Consider the following 20856-nt stretch of genomic DNA (forward strand, 5'->3'; position numbering starts at 1 on the left):
AAGACAAATAATGAGGGAAGAAAAATAGTTTCATTTTGCCACTGCGAGCACTTGTCCCTGACTCTCGTGTTACACGTTGGTAACTGTCGTGAGATATTTTGTTTTTTCTTGGCCATGCGCCGCCATTTGCGGTCAAAAGCAAGACATGGATTCACGGGGCTCCGTTGAAAGTATCATGAAGTTTTCAGGTGTTGGAAGGACGGATAACGCTTATGCAAATGCACAGACTGCACTACTATAGTAAAAAGGCGAGCTGCGAGTCAAAGGCACAGTTGCTTGATTTCTAATAGACTTCTCTCTTTAACAGACTTCTCAACTCATCCACATGGAACGAGGGGGGGGGGGGGGGGGGGGATGAGCAGCTATATCGCTGAAACGTTGATCCTTTTACCCTGCCTCCTGAAGGCGTTTCTCAGCGGCACGTTTACCAACAATTATGAGCTGCCTTGGTTCGTCTCTATAATAATGATGTAGAACAAAGAATTCATCATCGCATGATAGTGCTGTTATGCCACCTAGCGAGCCGTATTGCAGAGAATATACCTTTTAAAAAGGGGGCACGGGAGTAAATGTAGAAAAGAGAGATTTTACCGACGAAGCGTGTAATTTGAGGCCATATACGCAGATTTGAGAGGAAGATAATGTTGTGATAGCCTCTACCTGAGGTTCAGCTGTAATAACTATCATATCCTCGAAGCGCAGTATTACGAAAAAGTATAAGAATTAGGCACTGCATAGAGTACAGCCCATTTTAGGATATGATTCGAGAAGAGACTTTGAGTTTAAAAACCCAGGTGAACTCTCTAACGTTACTGGGGCGTAAAATGCACATTTGATTTAAACCATGTCTCCAAATGCAACCAATGCGTTAAAAAATTGTCAATGTAAACTGACGTAGACGATCCAAAGTATTAAAATTTGGTTATAAATCAGAGCCTCGCTCGATTATACAATACAAATTTCTTTTGTCTCTTCACCCGTCGAGAACAGTTCCCTCTCTCCCAACACACGCGCACATTTTAGCCGCCATCTCGGAGCAATGCAGCGTTAGTTTAAGTGCCACAGATCGCAAGTTATGCATCGCTCGACGTCGTATCCAATACTCGCCAACCAGCTACAGGTTAGCGCCTTTGTATTTAAGGGAGGACTCCCTTTTTTCAGCACCGCATTCCCTACTTCCTTCTCCATCGCCGCCCACGCAGTGCGACCGAGAGTCGCCGGCAGCGCCATAAGAGAAAAACGGCGGCGACGAGCCGCTACATGCGAGCTCGGCGACCAGCGAGCAGAAGCCAGAGTTCGTCGCTAAGCAACCTCCTTCACTCCGCACGACGAATCCCTTCCACCCTCACTCCTATCTATGCAGGTCACGCTCGGACGACGACCACGGCGACGCCGTCGCCGCCGCTGGCTTGCGCTTGGGTTCCTAGCTCCCTACCAAGCCGCAACCGACGGATAGATAGACAAATAGACGAGCAAGTAAGCGAGCGAGCGCGCGCCCGGGATACCAGTAGTCTGCGGAAGACCGTCGAGGCAGCAGGCATCGGAGTTCCCTTGTATATGAGCTCGTCGCGGCGATGACCCTTCTTTTCCTCCTCATACGGGACTTCCCTCCTTCTTCCCTGTTTGCCTTTCTTCCCACCCATGTTTTGTTTCGCATTTATTCGCCCTCTCCCCTCGAGAGCATTTCCGTCCCTTTTTCCTTCTCTAGCTTGCGCATTCTGTTGCTCTCCGCCGGCCTCTTGCGCGTTGAAAGTTGTGTGCACTGCTCCGTGACAAAGCAAACGATTTGATGGCAATGATGCTGATGACTTTGTTGGGTTAACAATAAAGATATCACCGCTGCAATAAACCGCCGGGATTTCTAAGCCAATAACTCCCTGACATCTACCACGTGCAGAGATGATCCACCTGTTACGGTATAAAGGTCGTCAAATAGAAAGGATCTATCCCTTCTTTCCTGCAAGGAAGAGCAGGGAGAGACAAAATACTGGAACAAAGCGAAAACATCCCATAAATCAGATAGACTGCTCCTGATTTCGAGGAGAAAGTGCTAGGTGCGTAGAAGAAATAAATAAATTTCCTAATTAAAACTTTATCTCCGCTCTCAATCATCGCACTTTTTACGCGTACCATAAGTGCATTGTGCTTGGATCGTAAAAGTGCATGAATCGTAAGCATTGCATGGTATTAAGGCGAAAGCATTTCAAGGCTCGTGAAACGAAATCACGTGCGCGAGAGTTGTGCGTGGTATAGTGCCTAGGCACTATAGTGCGTGGGATCTGTGCGCGAGATCTGTGCTGCGCGAAATATGTCATATTCCGCGAGATGTGTTGTCTAGCGTTGTTGTTGTTGTTCTTGTGGCTGTAGGAAAAAGGAAAAGAAAATGCACGGGCCTGCTACTGGCTCTGTATCTGAGCCATCTCCGCTGCCTCGTGCAGACAAAAGAGAAAATAGAGAAGAAAGGAAAGCAAGAGGGAAAGAAAGACGCGCGCCGCAACAACAGCCGTCGTCCACCACCAGCGGTGGCGTGTGCAATGACGGCCTACAACAGATAAAAATTCGGTGCCAGGCCAGCCCCGCCGCAAGCAGCGGTGACCCACCTGCACCAGCCCCATCAGGGCAGTGCATCCTGCCATCTACAATCCCGTACTTGAACACGCGCCAAAGAACGCCACGAGACAGGAGCGATGTTGTTTCCGCCCAAACTCCCACTTGCCGGAGGAAGTGTGACAGATACCGAGCCTTTCTTTTCCAGTAAATTAGTTATAATTATTTGTAGCACTGCAATGAACGCAGAGGCAAATGATAGGAGAGGAAGGGTAGGCTTTCACCATTCTCCTCTTAAAAGACATCTAAGAGACCCTCCAATCATTTTGTTTATCTAGCCTGAACAACTTGTACTCAAAAATCAATTCGTGCGAACATTTTTCTTCCGCGGTCAGGGCGATCAATAAACCAGATAAAAAAAATAGTACCAGTTGGAACCAATAGTTACCCTGTAGCAGAGTGAATCGAATCCCACAACTTTCGTATGAAGGCCGTTCCTCAAATCACTTGGGAATCGTTTTGGTACATGTGTGGTGAGCCGCAATTTAACGCTATATAAATTCAAAGAGTCCACTCTCTCGAAAATTCAACGTCGGCTTAAGCTTTGGCCAAAAAAAAAATCACGCGCGTTCCTCAGGCAGGTTACATTGCCTGGCGCTGATTGGTCGGCGAGTTGTCTGACGTCACGAGACAATGAAATCCCCACGACCATACCGTCACGAGAACGAACCCGGGAGTCTTGAATACCGAGTTACGAACGATGCGTCTATGCCACGCAGCACGAACAAAAGGTTTGGTTAAAGCGGTGCTGATGTATGGATGCGAGAGTTGGGCTGTGAAGAAGGCTGACCGCCGAAGAATTGATGCGTTTGAATTGTGGTGCTGGCGGAGACTCTTGAGAGTTCATTGGATTGCCAGAAGATCAAATCAGTCGATATTGTCGACCATAAACCCTGACTGCTCATTGGAGGGTCAAATTCTAAAGTTAAAGCTCAGATACTTTGGTCATCTGATGAGAAGAGAGGAGTCGCTGGAGAAAGATTTGATGTTGGGAAAGGTTGAGGGTCGCCGGAGAAGGGGTAGGCAGCGAACGCGATGGTTAGATGGCATCCTCGAGGCGCTGCAGATGAAGTTATGTGATGTTAGGAAGATAGTGAGAGACCGGAAAGCATGGCGTGACATGGTCTATAGGGTCACGAAGAGTCGGACATGACTGAACGACTGAATTGAAATGAACTGAAAGCGGTGCTTTATATTTATCCCAGATGGTCTCGCACATAAGCCGGTAGCTTAGGGCCCTATACCTGCGATGACGTACGAGTCTAATTATTAAGTGAATAGCTTTGCGCATGTGCGCTAATAAAGTTTCCTAAGAGGTGCTTGCAGATTGGAACCAATGTCACTCTGTTGTCGTAGTTTTAACTGCGGAGCTAAGTGTGTGTTGTGCTGTATATTATGGCTTATAGGCAACTAAAGCAGCCGTGCGCTAAACGCACGATGACTGCGAAATATTATTTGAAGAATCAATACGTTTTCTGGTGGCAATTTAATCAAGCGACTCTCGTGAAATAAAAAAAAAAAAAGCAGAGATGGAAATCCATGGATACAACAAACGCGATAACATTATAAAAGGTCACGTACATTTCTGTCGCCTGCATCTTTCTGTTGGGGTCTGTTTGTGGTTCTAACAAAGACCATAGCGAAGAAACCTTTTTCTCCAGCCGTTGAGAAAGATGGCATGCCTCATTTCTTCGGAAGAATTCTTATATATTTAAAACGTTTGAAGGACATTTGTGTCCCAAGGGAAACTCAGATGCACAAGAAGTCATTGATATGACGTTTGTGCCTCTGCTGTGGATTGCAGGGCTGATTACAGTCCGGCAGGAGCGCCCGTATCGCAGATAAGAAAAGCCTTAAGATGTGTGCCTGAAATACAACAGGAGGTATCGTGTGCTCCCGAGATAGTCACCGTCAAAGCTACCGTAATATATGCATTGCAGGGGAACTATTTGCAGATATCAACTGTAACATCAATTTAACAGCATTCGCAGGGAAAAATTCTTGTCTACTGAGCAAGGTAAGACTGCCTTTCTATTGATAGTTCCTTAAGGACCTTTACTAACAACGTATACCTTTTGTTGGCTACATATTCTCCTACTTCATATTTATATGCTTGGATGACACGATGCGCAGTAAATATTGGCTGGATTAGGGAGAAACCAAGAATTAATGAAATCACAGCAGAGATCAATAAAAACAATAGCACAAGACAGGTCATGGAACCCTGAAAACAGATAACCCAAAAGTGCCCTAAGGTAAATGTGTGGGATTCCAAGCGAAGACAAGCGTAGGAGACGGAGTCAGGTAGTCAGGTAGGCGGCTGAGTTAAGATTGTTTGTGGGGATACTGAACCAGTTTATTTAGGAAGCTTGCGTCCCAACTTGCACGCAGCTCGAGTGATGATTATCACGACGATACTGTGAGAAGCGAAGCGAGCAAATCTGTTTGCGGTATGTCTGACCCAACCTCTTTCCTTCAAGCGGCATGTAGAAAACAAAAACAAACACCGTAGAGTCATGCAGGGAAGGAACCTCCGCGTGTCACAGTATGACTATGTTTAAACAACTACCCTTAGTCAACGCCTTCTACATTCATGGCTGATGTGCGCAGCCAACAGCACCTAGATAATGAAACTGCTAAACTGCGGGCATAAACAAATATCGAGCGTCGCAAATACTGAACAAAGTCATCGTTCCCATGTTCGGCACGTACTGTCGATATATACTTTTTTTTTTTTTTTTTTTATCTGAACACGCAACCGCACCAGAGTCTCATCGTTCGACACTCTCCCTCCAGTTTGGTTTCCCTGAGGCAGACTAAAAGGATACTAACTACCAGCGAGGGTTTCTTGTGTTGTACAATGCATTTGTGCAATTGTGCGCGGGCACGCAGAAAGGCAAATGCAATGCGAAATCAGAAAACGAAAACAGCTCAGGATACAAACAGATGAGAATAGCTGAAAACAACCAACACCATGTTGCTCATCACGAAGCCATTGCAAAACAACTTAGACAGATCGCAAAACAGATTAACTTCAGAGATGCGAAATTATATTGCCATTACTATTATTGTTTCATTTTCATGGACGGTAGCCGGGATTGCTGCTCACGGTCACCTAGTAAACAAGAATCCTTTGTACAAGGGCAGCCGCGATAGAGCAGAGTAATTCAGGGGATAAAGCAAACGTGATAACAGGCGCAGGTGCGAAAAACAGTCTTATTTTCTTTCCACATCAATGAAATGGGGTCATCAAATATAACCTGAATACCCCGCTCCCAAGCGCGAGTTGTACACAGCCTCCGTAATTGCTGCACCGAATTGAGCGACACGACCGACTCGCTCCTCGTGCGATTTCCATCCTATATCTGTATCTCTCTGTCTTCCCTTCTTCTCTTGCAGCGCATCTATAGCGATACGCTCGGCCAACGCCCGCCATCCCCTCCTGTCTTCTCATTCTCGGGCGCAAGATTCTATTAGAGGTCTCCCGCAGGAAGCACGCACACGCCGCCCGGGAACGAATCCCAGACTCGCTGTCTCTCTCTCTCCCCCTTCATTTTCACCCTCTCCGTCTTCCTGCGGCGATTTCCAGGGCTTGAATCGCGAGCGGCACAGGATTGCCCGCGGGGTCGCTGTGCATTGTCTCCCTAATACGGTGCAGCTTTGTTCAAGACACAGCCGGCGTAGGTCAGTTTATGGGAGTTACCGTTGGTCACTGCACCGAATATCTCCCTCGCAGACAACGCGTTCGTGGGCTGACCGCGGGGCCTAGAGAGGAAAGAGGCCTAGGCAAAGACGTCGGTTATAGGTAGGGCAGTGAAAGACAACCGAGTTTGAACACAAAAGCGATTTCTAATCGCGCACTGTGTGAAGTAGATCATCCTCCATGATTAGAGCGCTATTAAACTGATGACGATTATGCTCGATGGCAGCAGTTTGTGTGTGCGCCTCTTTCGCTCGTCGTTCACTACCCAAGTAGACAATGCAGAGGCTTTTCCGCATTCCACAAAACACTGAAGGCAAGATAAGCTCGCCGCAGTAGCTCAGGGGTTAAGGCATTCGGCTGCACGGAGGTGCGGGATCGCATCCCTGCTTTTGCGACAGCATTTCGATACCGGCTAAGTGGAAAAAACGCCCGTGTGATGTGCGACATTAGCCCACATCAGACAGCATCCTTCGGTACGGCGTCCATTTCCCTTCTTTCACTGCCTGCTGCGCTATTTCCCCATCGACAAGGTCTGCGCCGAGTAAGCCCGCCATTTGTTTCCTTATGAGTTGCGGTCAATATTCAAAACAGAAAGTCTTGGCAACTCGAATATGCTTTGTGAGAATTTTCAAAATTAATTTCGGTCATGTGATTTACTTTACTCATCTACATCCTGCGGCACTACGGTAAAGCGGGCATGTCAATGATTATTACCTATAGTTAGGATTACATTTATGTTACCACTAAGGATGAAATACTATATGGAGATAAACCCTTACGCACCCATGACTAAAGTACTACATCATGATCATTACTGTAACGAGCAACAACATGTTTTTTATGTTTTTTTTGTCTTTGTTTTTTTGCCTAGCTGGGAAGCATTCAGAAAGCTCTCCAATAAGGCCCTCATAGCGCTCCAGTGGAGAACGCTTTCTTAGATCAAGCGCCGTTCTGTATAGAAGCTAGTGCAATTGTGCGATGTATACAATCAAGGGTGCGTGGGCGTATTTTCTGCTGCCCAATTGCGTGCGCGAGGCGTGTCGCCGAACACAAAGCGCCTGTTGGTGCATACCTAAAGGGGAAAAGGTAAAAACGCGTTCCTCTTGGAATAGCACTGCAGGTCTGAGTTAAGACCGCTGCATGAGGCGCGCGCGTAACCCTGCGCCACACGGGGCGGCAGCCTGAGGAGCCTCTTACGCATCACTGAGCTCAAACCGAGAAATGGGGTCGTAGTCGTGCTCGGGAACATTTATACGACATTCGGAGCTCGAGCGCCAGGTCGGGATTTGTTTGGAGAGACAGGATTGGTAGTGCTGAAGAAAACAAAATTAAACGACGGATGAGAAAGTAAAGCAAAGACGCAGAAAGAAAGCGGGGAGCTGCTTATGGAGGCGGGGTTATGGCTCAGTGGAGTTAACGAGCGAATGTGAAAGCGGAGTCTGCGAAAGAAATCGAGGAATTAGGCATCATTAAACAACACCCAGTCAAACAAAACTGCACGCACCGCATTAAAAATACAATAAAACAAGTTGTAGTTCTGTCTTAACGCCCGATGTTTCTGGAGTTCTTTAGATTTTTTTCTTCACTAGTACTGTTATATAAGCTACAGTTCTTCAGTTCGTTTTTGTTGTAACTACAAAAATTTCAGATGTTATTACAGAAGTTTTCGCTGTCACAACAGATTCGTAGGTTAATTGTCCAAAACCAGACAGGAATACAGTTGTGAAAACAGGAAATTTTCTGTAGTTTCTTTTTTCTAGTGGGCAGAAGCATGGAGCTACAAGGATGTAAATACAGAATAAAATATTATACCGAAAACGAGTTGTTGCTGCTGTAGTTACCGAAAACGTTTTTTGTCTATATGTTTAGAAAGAAACGGTGATGAGGTCAGATGAATGGGAGCACTTGGACCCCGGCGTCTCCGCACGCCATTTACAGCTAAAAACTGATTGATTTATAGGAAGGGAAAGGCGCGGTAACTGTCTCACTTGTTTTCTGTGGACACCTCAACCGCGCCGTAAGGGAAGGGCGGAAGGGGGGAGTGAAAGTGGAAAGAGAGAAAGAGGAGCCGTAGTGGAGGGCTGCGGAGTAATTTCGACCACCTGGGGATCTTTAACGTGCGCTGACATCGCACGGCACACGGACGCCTCTTCGCTTCGCCTCCATCGAAACGCAGCCGCCGAGGTCGGGTTCGAACCCGGGTACTCCGGCACAGTGGTAGGATGTCTTACCACTGCACCACCCCGGCGGGGCACCATTTGCAGCTAAGCCACCACTTGACGACCTGGTAAGAGCTGTGTATATCTCTCCCATACCTCCGTATTAAGGCGAAAGCCTACTTAGGCTCATGGTGATATTCCCGCCCGTTCACTGAATGTGTCTACCGGGAGTGTCCACCGTATGAAATTACGAAGAAAAACATCTGATTCCCCCAGGAATCAAACTTGTATACCTCCAATCCTCCACCGAGGGCGCTAACCACTACGCCACGCCGAACTTTATTTTTTCAGCATGGTATTTATTAGACGCGTTTATGAGCTATATAAATAATTTACAAAGTAATCAGCCTGTATCCGATTAAGTGCAATTGAATATACATCACAAAAGTGACACAACTCCACTAAAACTGTGGAAAGGAAAGACGACATACATCAATAATGGGAGCCAGTCCGGTTTGTAACCACTATCTTCGTTAATATCATGCGCATTAATTACCTACGCTTATTCCGCCTTGTGATAAACAAGAACGAGAAGTGGCACTTGCAGATGTGCTACGCTGATACTCATGTCGACGGTAACGGCTGCGTGCTGCCCTGCATTATTTTGACCGCAATGATAAAGATAAGAACGTGTTGCCACGCTACGTTTGACAGCAGTTCAAGACCAGGTTGTTTCCATGTAGACACTGCAAATCCATATCGCGCTGTGCGGTGGAAGTCTGTCTCTTACTTCGTTCGCCGAAAGCACGGAGCTGAATGACCAATCTACACACAAGCCATAGCCTACTCAGCGTTTACCTCAGAGAAAGAGGTAATGAGCTAAGGAACTGGCGCAGCTAAGTCGATCGACAGCGATGGAGTTCTCGTCACCATAAGTAGCACATTCCGGACCGAACGCCTTCCCCCCCCCCCCCCCCCCCAATTTTCTAATGCTGAGTGTACAGAATTTTTTGTTATTTTTTTCTTTACAAGACATCTCGAACGCAGAGGCGCGTTCAGAACTGAGCGGTGAACATTTAAGAATAGAGACTACGTCTACCTTCATTGAGCCTCTCCATTTTTTTTAATAACGATGTTTATTGCCTCAGGACATAATGGATTATGTCAAAATATTTAAAGGGATAATAAATGAAAGATTGGCTGTTCTAATAAAGTTCGAGAGAGCAATGATTAGGTCCATGCGTCCAAGCAATATGTGCGAAGATGAGCTGTTCGGCGAAAGGCCCACTGCCGTCAGGTGTCGAATTCTCATCGGCTTCAGTGCCGGGCAAACCCACAACAACTGGTGAATATCTGCCTCATGAAGTTGTGACTTGGAGACAGGACATCCTGGACGTTGATATTGTGAGCACTGTGTGGCGCTTCATCTTCCACACTGCTGAACGTGCTGCTTCATCTTCATCCTGCTCCCTCTTGTAGATACCCATCGTCATCGCGGAGTGTGTTTGGCTGCAGTGTGCGACCAAGGCTTCAGGTCTGTAATAAAGCCTGATTCCCCAAGTCCGACCTTCGCGTTACCTTACACGTGGTGGAGGTGCGCCTTGATTTCCCCGCTGCTTCGTCACCTGCATCCACCTGGAGCTTCGTTCTGGCCGCCGTTTGACCCCGACCACCATCGTCATGACACAAGAAGGCCACTCCGCTATTCCGGCTGCTACCAACTCGACTCCAGCTCCCCTTGCCACTTGGACTGTCAGTAGCCGTCAGCGTGACCCGCAGATGTTCGCCGGTCTCCGCGGCGACGACGCTGATGACTGGCTCGACAGCTACGACCGGGTCAGTGCTTTCAACCGATGGGACGATTCTCTTAAATTAATTAATGTGTCCTTTTATTTGACGGATGTGGCCAAAACGTGGTTTCTAAATCATGAGTCGACGATTCCGGACTGGGCTACCTTTAAACAAAAGTTACGCCAGATTTTCTGCGCTCCTACTGTTCGCACGGAGTCCGCCAAGAAGAAGCTAGAAGCCCGACTTCAGCGGCCTAATGAGACCTACACCTCTTATATAGAAGATGTACTTTCACTTTGTCGGCGCATCAATGACACAATGCCAGAGGCCGAGCGGGTTCGGCACGTCCTTAAAGGTATTGGGCCACTCGCCTACAACGCCCTGGCCGTGCAGAACCCTACCACAATCGATGCCATCATATCCACTTGTCAACGCCTTGACGAACTACAGTCAATACGCCTGCAGCCTGATCCCACTTCATTTGGTTTCACTGCCGAAGCTGACCTCCGTGTGCTTATTCGCGAATTAATTCGTGAAGAGCTCTCGGCTCAAGGTAATTTGTGCCGCCCTGCATCTGAGCCACATAATTCAAGTGCCGGCCTGCGTAGCATTGTTAAAGAAGAGCTGGCCTCAATGACCTATTCCCCGCCAACATCGGTCGCTCCTACCATTTGTCAGGTGCCAACGTACGCCCAGATCACGTCCTTGCCGCCCGCAGTTGGAGCGCCTACGCCACCGGCGCCTACCACTGCTCATGTCGCTGCATTGGCACCACCTGCCGCAGCGCCGACATACTACCCCAACTGGCCAGGGCGCCCAGCCCGCCCTGTGTGTTATTACTGCGGGTACCGAGGCCATATTTCCCGCTTCTGTCGTCGCAGGCTCCAGAATGAACGCCGCGGCTACGAATCATTTGAAGCAGACTACCCTCCTCGCTTTTCCGGCTCTAACCACCGTTCATTCCCCGATTATCCCCGACGTTCATCACCCCCGCCAGAAAGCCCCGCTCCGCCTGCTGGTTACAGGCCTTCAAGACGCCGTTCTCTTTCGCCTTTTCGCCGCTCAGCCTCGCCTCTCCGTCAAGCTTCTCGGACGACCCCCCGCCTGTCGGAAAACTGACCACTGCAGTTTTAGGAGGGAAAACTGCACTCTTCGGCCATCCCAAAAATCCTCCGGAACGTCCCTAGAATATTATTTTAGTGCGGGTTGAAGGATTATCTGTTGAAGCTTTGGTTGACACGGGCGCCGCTGTTTCTGTGATACACACTGACTTGTGCTCCCGCTTGCGAAAAGTGAAAACGCCTTATGATGGACCTGAACTCCGTGGAGCTAATGGTGCAATAATTCGGCCTTCTGCTAAGTGTACTGTGCGAGTTTTTGTTGACGGTGTCCGCCACCATGTACAATTTGCCGTGATGTCACCGTGCGCTCACCCAATTATTTTAGGCTGGGATTTTCTGTCTGCCGCATCAGCCAGCATTTCGTGTCGCGACAGGATCATTTACATGAACGAGAGCGATCCGTCTTCTGAACATCCCGAGCCCCGTTATCGCCTGCTTGCCGCTACTAACTCAGTGTTGCCCCCTGGATGCGAACAACTTGTCGCGCTTACTTCTGCTGACATTGATAACGGAGATGTGCTAATCGTGCCTTCTGATCGCCATCTGACCCGCGGAATCGCGCTACCACCAAGTCTTGTTCGGTTTGAGCATGGCACAGCGCTTGTCGCTGCTTCGAACACTTCCCCAGAGCCCATTGTGCTGACTAAAGGGACATGTTTTCCTTGTGTCCTGGACATTCACCCGGTGTCCCTCACCACCCTTACCGCCCCCTCTTCCTCACCAGCAGCTTCTTCCGATGCTTCTCTCTGTGTTCTCTTTGGCACCATCAATCCTGACCTTCCTGCGACTCACCGCCAAGCTTTGCAGGAATTACTTCGAAAACACCAAGCCTCCTTTGATGTCACTTCTCCGACCTTGGGCCGAACGTCTTCTGCACAGCACCGCATTATTACAGAAGGTACTTCTATTGTTAGCCGCCGCCCTTACCGTGTTTCCTTATCAGAACGTAAAATCATAGAAGATAATGTGAATGATATGCTCCGGCGAGACATTATTCGGCCATCAGCTAGCCCCTGGTCATCTCCGGTCGTCTTGGTCAAAAAAAAGGATGGGTCCGTGCGTTTTTGCGTTGATTACCGCGCACTTAACAAAGTCACTCGAAAAGATGTTTACCCTATGCCACGAATTGACGACTCCCTCGACTGTTTTCAGGGCGCCGAATATTTCTCCACTTTGGATTTGCGTTCCGGTTACTGGCAGATACCGATGCACGAAGCCGACAAAGAAAAAACAGCATTCGCTACTCCCGATGGGCTTTACGAATTCAATGTCATGCCTTTTGGACTTTGTAATGCCCCCGCTACGTTTGAGCGCATGATTGACACTGTTCTTAGAGGACTTAAGTGGAAAACATGCTTGTGCTACCTGGACGACATAGTTATTTTCTCTGCGACTTTTTCTGATCATTTATGCCGCCTTGATCAAGTATTAACGTGCCTGGCATCCGCCGGTCTCCAGCTGAACACAAAAAAGTGTAATTTCGCCAAGAAAGAAATCAAGATCCTGGGCCACCTCGTCAGCCGCGATGGCATTCGACCCGACCCTGACAAGCTTGCTGCAGTTTTGAACTTTGCACGCCCTCAGCGGACTAAGGAACTACGCAGTTTCCTTGGCCTGTCTTCGTACTTTCGCCGTTTCATTCGAAATTTCGCTACCATTGCTGCACCGCTGCACCGCCTCCTTACAGACCGTACTACTTTCAATTGGTCCGAAGAATGCGAAAAAGCTTTCCAAACCCTAAAGAATGCCCTCACTTCGGACCCTGTTCTCGCTCACTTCGACGACACTGCTGCCACCATTCTTCACACCGATGCCAGCAGCCTCGGTATCGGCGCCATACTTCTGCAACGTGATACCGCTTCTCGGGAAAAGGTAATTGCGTTTGCCAGTCGAACTCTAACACTAGCGGAACGCAACTACACCATCACTGAGCAAGAGTGCCTAGCCGTCGTTTGGGCAGTTCAGAAATTCCGCCCCTACCTCTACGGCCGCCATTTCACGATCGTTACCGATCACCACGCTCTGTGCTGGTTATCAACCCTCAAAAATTTGACTGGACGCCTGGGCCGTTGGATTCTGCGTTTGCAGGAGTACCACTTTGATGTCATATTCAAATCGGGACGCAAACATCGAGATGCCGATGCTCTTTCCCGCTGCCCGCTATCAGAATCGCCACCTAGTGCTTCCTCGAGCCTTCCTGCGTGCACCCTCGACGTCCCAATGTCGTCCAGAGCCCCAACCTTAACCTGTGCTACTCTTGCCGCTGCTCCAGATCGCTACGCCATTATTTCAAACCAGCGAGCAGATCCCTACTGTATTTCCCTAATCAACCTTCTCACCGGTGCTTCTCACCCTCCTACCGCTAGGATGCGCAGGCAACTCCAAAAGTTCAAACTTGACAACGGCGTGCTCTCCCGTTATATTTATTGCTCCGAAGGCACCCGTTGGGTCCCCGTTATTCCGAGAGCGCTTCGCACCCGTATCCTGGCGGCTTTCCACGATGATGCTACAGCCGGTCACTTAGGCTTTCATAAAACTTACCACCGCGTGAAAGCCCGTTTCTTCTGGCCAGGCCTCGCCTCAAGTGTGGCAAAATACGTCGCCTCTTGTCTGCCATGTCAGCGCCGCAAACGGCCCACTTCTCCTCCTGCTGGCCTACTACAGCCGCTACCTTGCCCTGCTACTCCTTTTGCCGTTGTTGGCATAGACTTATACGGGCCACTTCCATTGTCCGCACGAGGTAATCGCTGGATCGTCACCGCCGTCGACCACCTAACACGCTACGCTGAGACCGCTTCCCTGCCTAATGGCTCAGCACATGAGGTCGCGACCTTCTTTTTGGAATCGCTCGTACTGCGCCATGGGGCCCCTCAAGTGCTTCTCAGCGATCGTGGTCGGACATTTCTGTCGAAGATTGTAGCCGAAGTTATTGAAGCCTCAACCACACATCACAAATTGACCTCCAGCTATCACCCGCAGACCAATGGGTTGACTGAGCGGTTCCACCGCACGCTTTCTGACATGTTGTCTATGTATGTCGACCAGGACCACCGAAACTGGGACGTAATACTTCCTTTTGTTACGTTCGCCTACAATACGGCTGTACAGCGGACCACGGGTTACACCCCGTTTTTCCTCGTTTACGGCCGTTCTCCCGCTACCTTTCTTGACGCCTCTTTTCTTTCTACACATGCCAGTTCCTCATCCTCTCTTCCTGACCAGTTCCTTTCCCGAGTGGCCAAATCACGCCGGCTTGCTCGCGTCAACACGGAAGCTAGTCAGGAAGACCGCAAGTACCGCTATGATGCAACCCATCGCCAAGTTTCGTTCCGTCCCGGCGACGAGGTGTTACTTTGGACCCCATTACGCACTCCTGGCCTTTGTGACAAGTTACAGCACCGTTACATTGGTCCTTACACAGTTCTTGCAAAAACCTCCCCGGTCAACTATCGCGTCTCCCCTGTTTACCCTCCTCCGGACTGTCGTTACCGTGGCACTGAAGTTGTCCACGTTTCACGTATGAAACCTTTTGTTCGGCGCATTCCTGCGGACTAATTGCGGCCAGGCTGGCCGCTTGAACTGCGCGGGCGAAATAGTGTGAGCACTGTGTGGCGCTTCATCTTCCACACTGCTGAACGTGCTGCTTCATCTTCATCCTGCTCCCTCTTGTAGATACCCATCGTCATCGCGGAGTGTGTTTGGCTGCAGTGTGCGACCAAGGCTTCAGGTCTGTAATAAAGCCTGATTCCCCAAGTCCGACCTTCGCGTTACCTTACAATATTAATATGACATTGAGGCCATGTTCGTGTTACAGCAGATGTGAGGGCAACCCTACCCGGATCCTCCGTAGCGCAACCTCCTCTGCGCGGTTAAGAGAGCTGGGGAGGGCTGCTATGAGTCCTTTCTTTACCATTTTACTCATATAGTTAATACTTTTACCCCGTTTCTGCTTCTCTCGATCCACTTCTTTTGATTGTCTGCTTTTTTCACCTGCATTGCCGGCGAAAAAAAAATGGTATATGGTAATGCTTGAGAAGTTAGTGCTTTTCTTTGTCGCTTCTTGCCACTGTAGAGTAAAGAAGTGCCAAAATAAGAACAAAATATCAAATTCAAAAAGGAAAACTTATTTCTATGTTTCTAAACGATGTCACATCACTTTAAAAAGCTTTTATATTTTCTTCACTTTATTGCAAGCACAGTTTCGTAAAATGTAATATTGGGTCAATGATGCAAAAAAAAAAAAATTAGTTTAGAGATCTAAACAAAGTGCTAAATACGTTCATACAGGAATGCTCTTGCAGCAGAAATGATTTTACATCCTTCACCTCCAGAAAAATAAAAACTTTTGGAAGCACCATTATTAGAATAGCCAACCACGCGCTTCAGGCTTCTGTTTTCTTTTTCCCTTCATAATCTGCGGAGGCAAGGAGCAAACAATTCTGGGCAAGCAAACCCTACGTTGATGAAATCTAGCTCCGGCTTGCCTTCGCTCAATGTTACTCTACTCAAAAAAAAAATTTTTTTTTTGTTATTCTTTGGTTCACTGCAACGAGGCGAAATTACGTTGGCGTCCTCGTGAACCCAGGTGCCTTTCGCCGAATGTCAATATTGAGGTCTCAGGGAAAACGAGATCATCCAGCTATGCACGCGCGCACTGAGAGAAAAAAGTTCACCAGCATAGCCCGAGCTGCATAGCGAACCGTATGCGGCTTACATAAGCCAGATTTATCAACTCCCTCATAATTAGTACTGAATTCTTCGTTGCCTTCAACGGCGACGCAAAATTTCGGGGTTGGGATATCCGCACTCTCCCTAGCCCTTATACTGGTGCAAAAGCTTTACGTTTTTTAAAAGCTTTCAAACAGTTTTTTTTATTTTTATTTTAATTTTATTTTTTGTAGTTGAGAGCTGGAATGCTACGCAGCTTCCACTCTGTTGAAATGCTATCCGTGAATTCCGCCAGCAAGAAGTATGTTTGACAAAAACCGCTAATATGACAGGTACGTGATGACAGAGTTTAATGTAAAGACGTCCCCTATGATTTCCTTTGTGTCACAGCTAGGCTACTGGCTCTCTTCGTGTGTACGTCATAAAGCATATATCATTTTCCCTACATTTGTTTGCTCTAATGACATGGTCACACTTTGTCCAACGGCATCAAAGGCTAGAAATATCCGTCGCCACGGCTCACATTTTGGTGGAAAGTCCGGCGACGGGAGCCACCGGTACAAGGCAGATTCAGGCATTAGGAAAGTCGGGTCAATCGCGGCCCTTGAGTGCGAATGCCGATTTGAATTCTGCAGGCAATATGCTGACTTGTACCACATGGTGTGTGCCTACCAGTGTAATGCAAATATAGACTGACAAGTAAACCAACCAGGAAAGGCTGGGAGACGGCCCTGTCCATTGCAGTTCGGACATGGAGACAATGCAGCGTGCCCTGGTCCACAAAGCTCGGGCAGCGGCGGGGTCAATGGTGCCAATGGAGAAGGATTGCCACCCAGGGCACCAATCATCCCCACCTCTTTTTCCTAAATCAGTATAATCTTCAATAAATAGTTCCTCCTCCTCCTCCTTGGATGCAGTTCGCGGGTAGGCGCGGAAGCGCCATATTTTTACATTTATACTATGCTGATTAAGGATACCCAAATAATAATAATAATAAATTGGTTCACAGGAAGGGAAAGGCGCAGTAACTGTCACACTTGCTCTGTGGACACCCGAACCGCGCCGTAAGGGAAGGGAGGGGGGGTGGGAATGAAAGTGAAAAGAGAGAAAGAGGAGCCGTAGTGGAGGGCTACGGAGTAATTTCGACCACCTGGGGATCTTTAACGTGCGCTGACATCGCACAGCACACGACGCCTCTTCGTTTCGCCTCCATCGAAACGCAGCCGCCGCGGTCGGGTTCGAACCCGGGAACTCCGGCACAGTAGTCGGGCGTCTTACCACTGCACCACCCCGGCGGGGCAGGATACCCAAAGTTATCGCATTTCCTGTTCGATCCCCAATCCCCGAACCGTATCGTCCGCGGCGGCCGTGTGGGACAGCATCCGCCTCGCATTGTGGAGGTACCGGGTTCTATCCCTGGTGCCGCCGGGGTACCCACCGGTTTCCATATATGTATACAAGCTTTCTCCCGGCCTGGTTCTCGGCTCGTCTTAGGTGAAGTGCTCGAGAAAAGGTTCAAAGGCCGAAAATGCTGGTTCCAAAAAGAGGGGCCACATATGGGTTTCCGCCGCACGTGGTGGACTTATGGTTGTCCGATTGCGGAGCGAAAAAGGGCCACATAATGGGCTTGTGCCACACGAGCAGGACTTATGATTGTCCGATGATGGAATAAATCAATGGCCCATCGGCGCAACGTTTTTGAACCATGGTTCCCTTTTCTATGCATCTCACCCCAAAGGGCTGAGCGCCATACCGAGGGAAAGCTTGTACCCATTGAAAAACGGTGGGTAAACGGCGGTACCGGCGATCGAACCCCGTACCTCCCGAATGCAAAGAGGCTGCTCTACCCACCGGTGGCCGATGGAAGGTGGAGCAAGGCAAAACCAGTTCGGTATTTCCTGTTGTCTTCCCTGCGACCCTCGTCTTCAGTGTGTGCCAGCGTTTTGGCGTTATACACAAAGATACAGCAAGGCAGCAATCTAAATTATAAGGTGATCATATATATATATAGGATGAATGAAAACTCTTTCTTTTAAGACTAGCCGAGCATAACCGCTAGCACAATGCCGAACAAAGCGCTATTAACGTAAGAGCTGCTGATCCTAGCCGCTCTATACTGAGCTCGTTTCAGGATATTGACTGTAAACGCACTGACGATCTGACAAAGTACCGAACTACTAACCAAAACCACAGGAGCGCTGGAGATAGCATCATCAGTATGAAAGCCTGCGTTAACCCAGCCAATACGTCAACTGCTATTATTGAGTTTTATTCGTCTCCTTCTTACTAAGTTTTGTATCATAGCAACAGTTCGTGCCCCCTTCCCCCTCCCTACGTACTCACAAAATGCAGGCTGTTATGTGTTTATAACCCGGCACTCTATTTGTACGTGATATGCTGGTTTATTTCTTGACCTCGTGTTTTTTTTTGTTTGTTTTTTTATCGGCGTCCATAAAAAGGCTGTCCAATCTCCTTTGTGACACGTTAAGTATTTCAGAAGAGAGCGCAGCCATCGGTCTCCGAGACGTCGCGTCGTAAACACCAGCAGATGGCCCCGTGCATCGCCTCAAGTAAACTATTCTCCCCCCTCTCCCTTTCAGTGCAGCAATAAAAGCTGTCGCTTCCCTGGGACCCACTATTTTCGCTGCCGTCCCGGCATCGCTCGTCGGCAGTTGATATCGATTGCTAGCATCAGTCTAGCTTCTACACTGAGGGTATTCTCAGCGGGAGCAAAGTAGATTGAGACGCGACCGGACGTCGATGAAAGAACAAATGATGTTTGTTTGCTTGATGTAAGTTTGTGTTCTAAAGTATGATCGACATCCGATATTTCGCCCGTTTCCGCATCGTGACAGCGAAAAAGTGCTTCCTGTATTGATGTCAATTTAGACAGTGTCCACGTCGAATTGTCCATAAAGCCTACTTTTCCTGATCATATCTGCCTGCGTTTGTGTGAGCTAGCTAGATGTAGTGGCACGGAAGGCGACTCCAAGTATACCTTCGTCAAAATAAGGAGCTAAATTCTACAACTGACGGAATCGCTTTAGGTACATTTATAAATTCAAGGTTGTCTACAAATGTCACAGTAATATGTGAAATAAAGTCTGCACGTAATCACTAAAACCAGTAAATCGAGTAAAGCAAGCGTTTCCCTAAACGTTTTAAGTTCACCGCAGCACATATCATGCAGGAATATATTGCAGTCCTAATATCAGGGAGTAACTCGGTCAGTCTAATGCCACCATAAATGATGCGCCGGTTTCGTTTAGAAAACTGGACGTGTTATTGTTGTTATTGTTCTTGTTGTTACAAAGGTGATACAATTTAGCCATCAGCATCCAGGGCTCGTGTATGGTCTTCAGCTGAACACGTGACATGCGGGAAAAGCATGTTGCAAGTATGCATGCCCACCTTTGTTGTTTGAGGGCAAAAGTGCGTCTTGAATTTAATGACAACAGGCCGATAGCCCGACATATCTTGCCCTTCAGAACGTAACCTGAAACTGTATGCGCATCACACGTCCTCAAAATTCGACGCCCTTGAAGAAATATTAACTCATTGATTAATTCAATCAATCAATCACCCATCAACCGATAAATCAATTAAACAACCAACCAACCAATCAATAATCCCTCTCCGCGAAACCTGATCTCTTTCTGGGCACGATACAGCAGTAGTTCTCAGCTAACGTCACACTGCTTCCGAAAAAAGTTGCAGAGTGCGAGTAGGTCCGCTTAAGAGCGGAAATGGCGAAATACACTTTACAGGACTGTTTTCGTCCACTCCATCGTCATTGTCATCTCTACTATCATCACTATCACCAACTGCATCGCCATCATTATAAACTAAATGCACCAATTTTAATCGATGCTATCCTGATTATCATTAACTGCATCGTCAATGCCATCTCTGCTAACATCGTCATGCCTACCACAACTATCATCATTATATCATAAATGCACCATCCCTCTCCTCACTACTACAATCATTATCATTAACCGCAGAATAATTGTCATCGCTAATATCATCAGCGTCGGTATCACTAACTGCAGTATCATTTTCATCGCTACTATATCGTCCTTATGCTAGACAAGGAGAATTACGATCTGTTTCTCACGAGCCCGGCGTGCAGTTGTGGTATGCGCATTTGGCTGGGGTTCTGAAGATTCCCGCAGTGGCAGTGCGATGGAGGTTTTCTGATCCCACTTTCTGTACACAGCGCGCATGTGAAAAGGAAGGCTTTAGCTTTGAAAATATTCTCGGACTGTTTACCCTCTTGCCGATATGTATTTAAGCGACTCTGGACACTGACTAATGCGAAATGACGAGTCAAATTGCTCAGTGACTATCCGTAATGGTGACGCGTGTGTGTTACGTTTACGCCAATACACTTACCTAGAGCCATGGTTAATCATTGGTGAATCCGTATTCTTAAGAGCTTTGGAGCAGCCATCAATGACGGTAAAACGCACGGGCGTAGGGTAGGCGCGCTTCATTCTCGACCATGCGTCGCGTTTCTACATATGCGTCGCACACCACCACGAACGGTACAAGTCGGGCGTCCGGTAGATGAGTGCAACGTTGAAAACGAGGGAACAAGGTGGAGAGGGAAGAATGAATGAGCCATTACCATAGTTACATACCTCCATTTTGTGCATATCTATAGCCACTAGCCCTATTATTTGTTCTCGGCGGCATACTCCATTGTAACGCATCCACCTTGTGTACATTTTCAGATATCTAGTTCTAACGAAATTGGTCTCCGATGTGAGCCCCGTGTTCCTCCCGAAGAGTTCAGCATCGGAGC

General features: G+C 48.1%; 1 protein-coding gene across 1 annotated transcript in view; it reads right to left on the reverse strand.

Moving 5' to 3' along the window:
• LOC146189850 (uncharacterized) overlaps positions 1–20856 on the reverse strand; it is a 387936-nt gene that overhangs the window by 212319 nt on the left and 154761 nt on the right. The window lies entirely within an intron of this gene.

The sequence above is a fragment of the Amblyomma maculatum genome, chromosome 5, assembly GCF_055883805.1.
Source record: "Amblyomma maculatum isolate TAMU_Amacu chromosome 5, ASM5588380v1, whole genome shotgun sequence".
Taxonomy (NCBI): Eukaryota; Metazoa; Arthropoda; class Arachnida; order Ixodida; family Ixodidae; genus Amblyomma; species Amblyomma maculatum.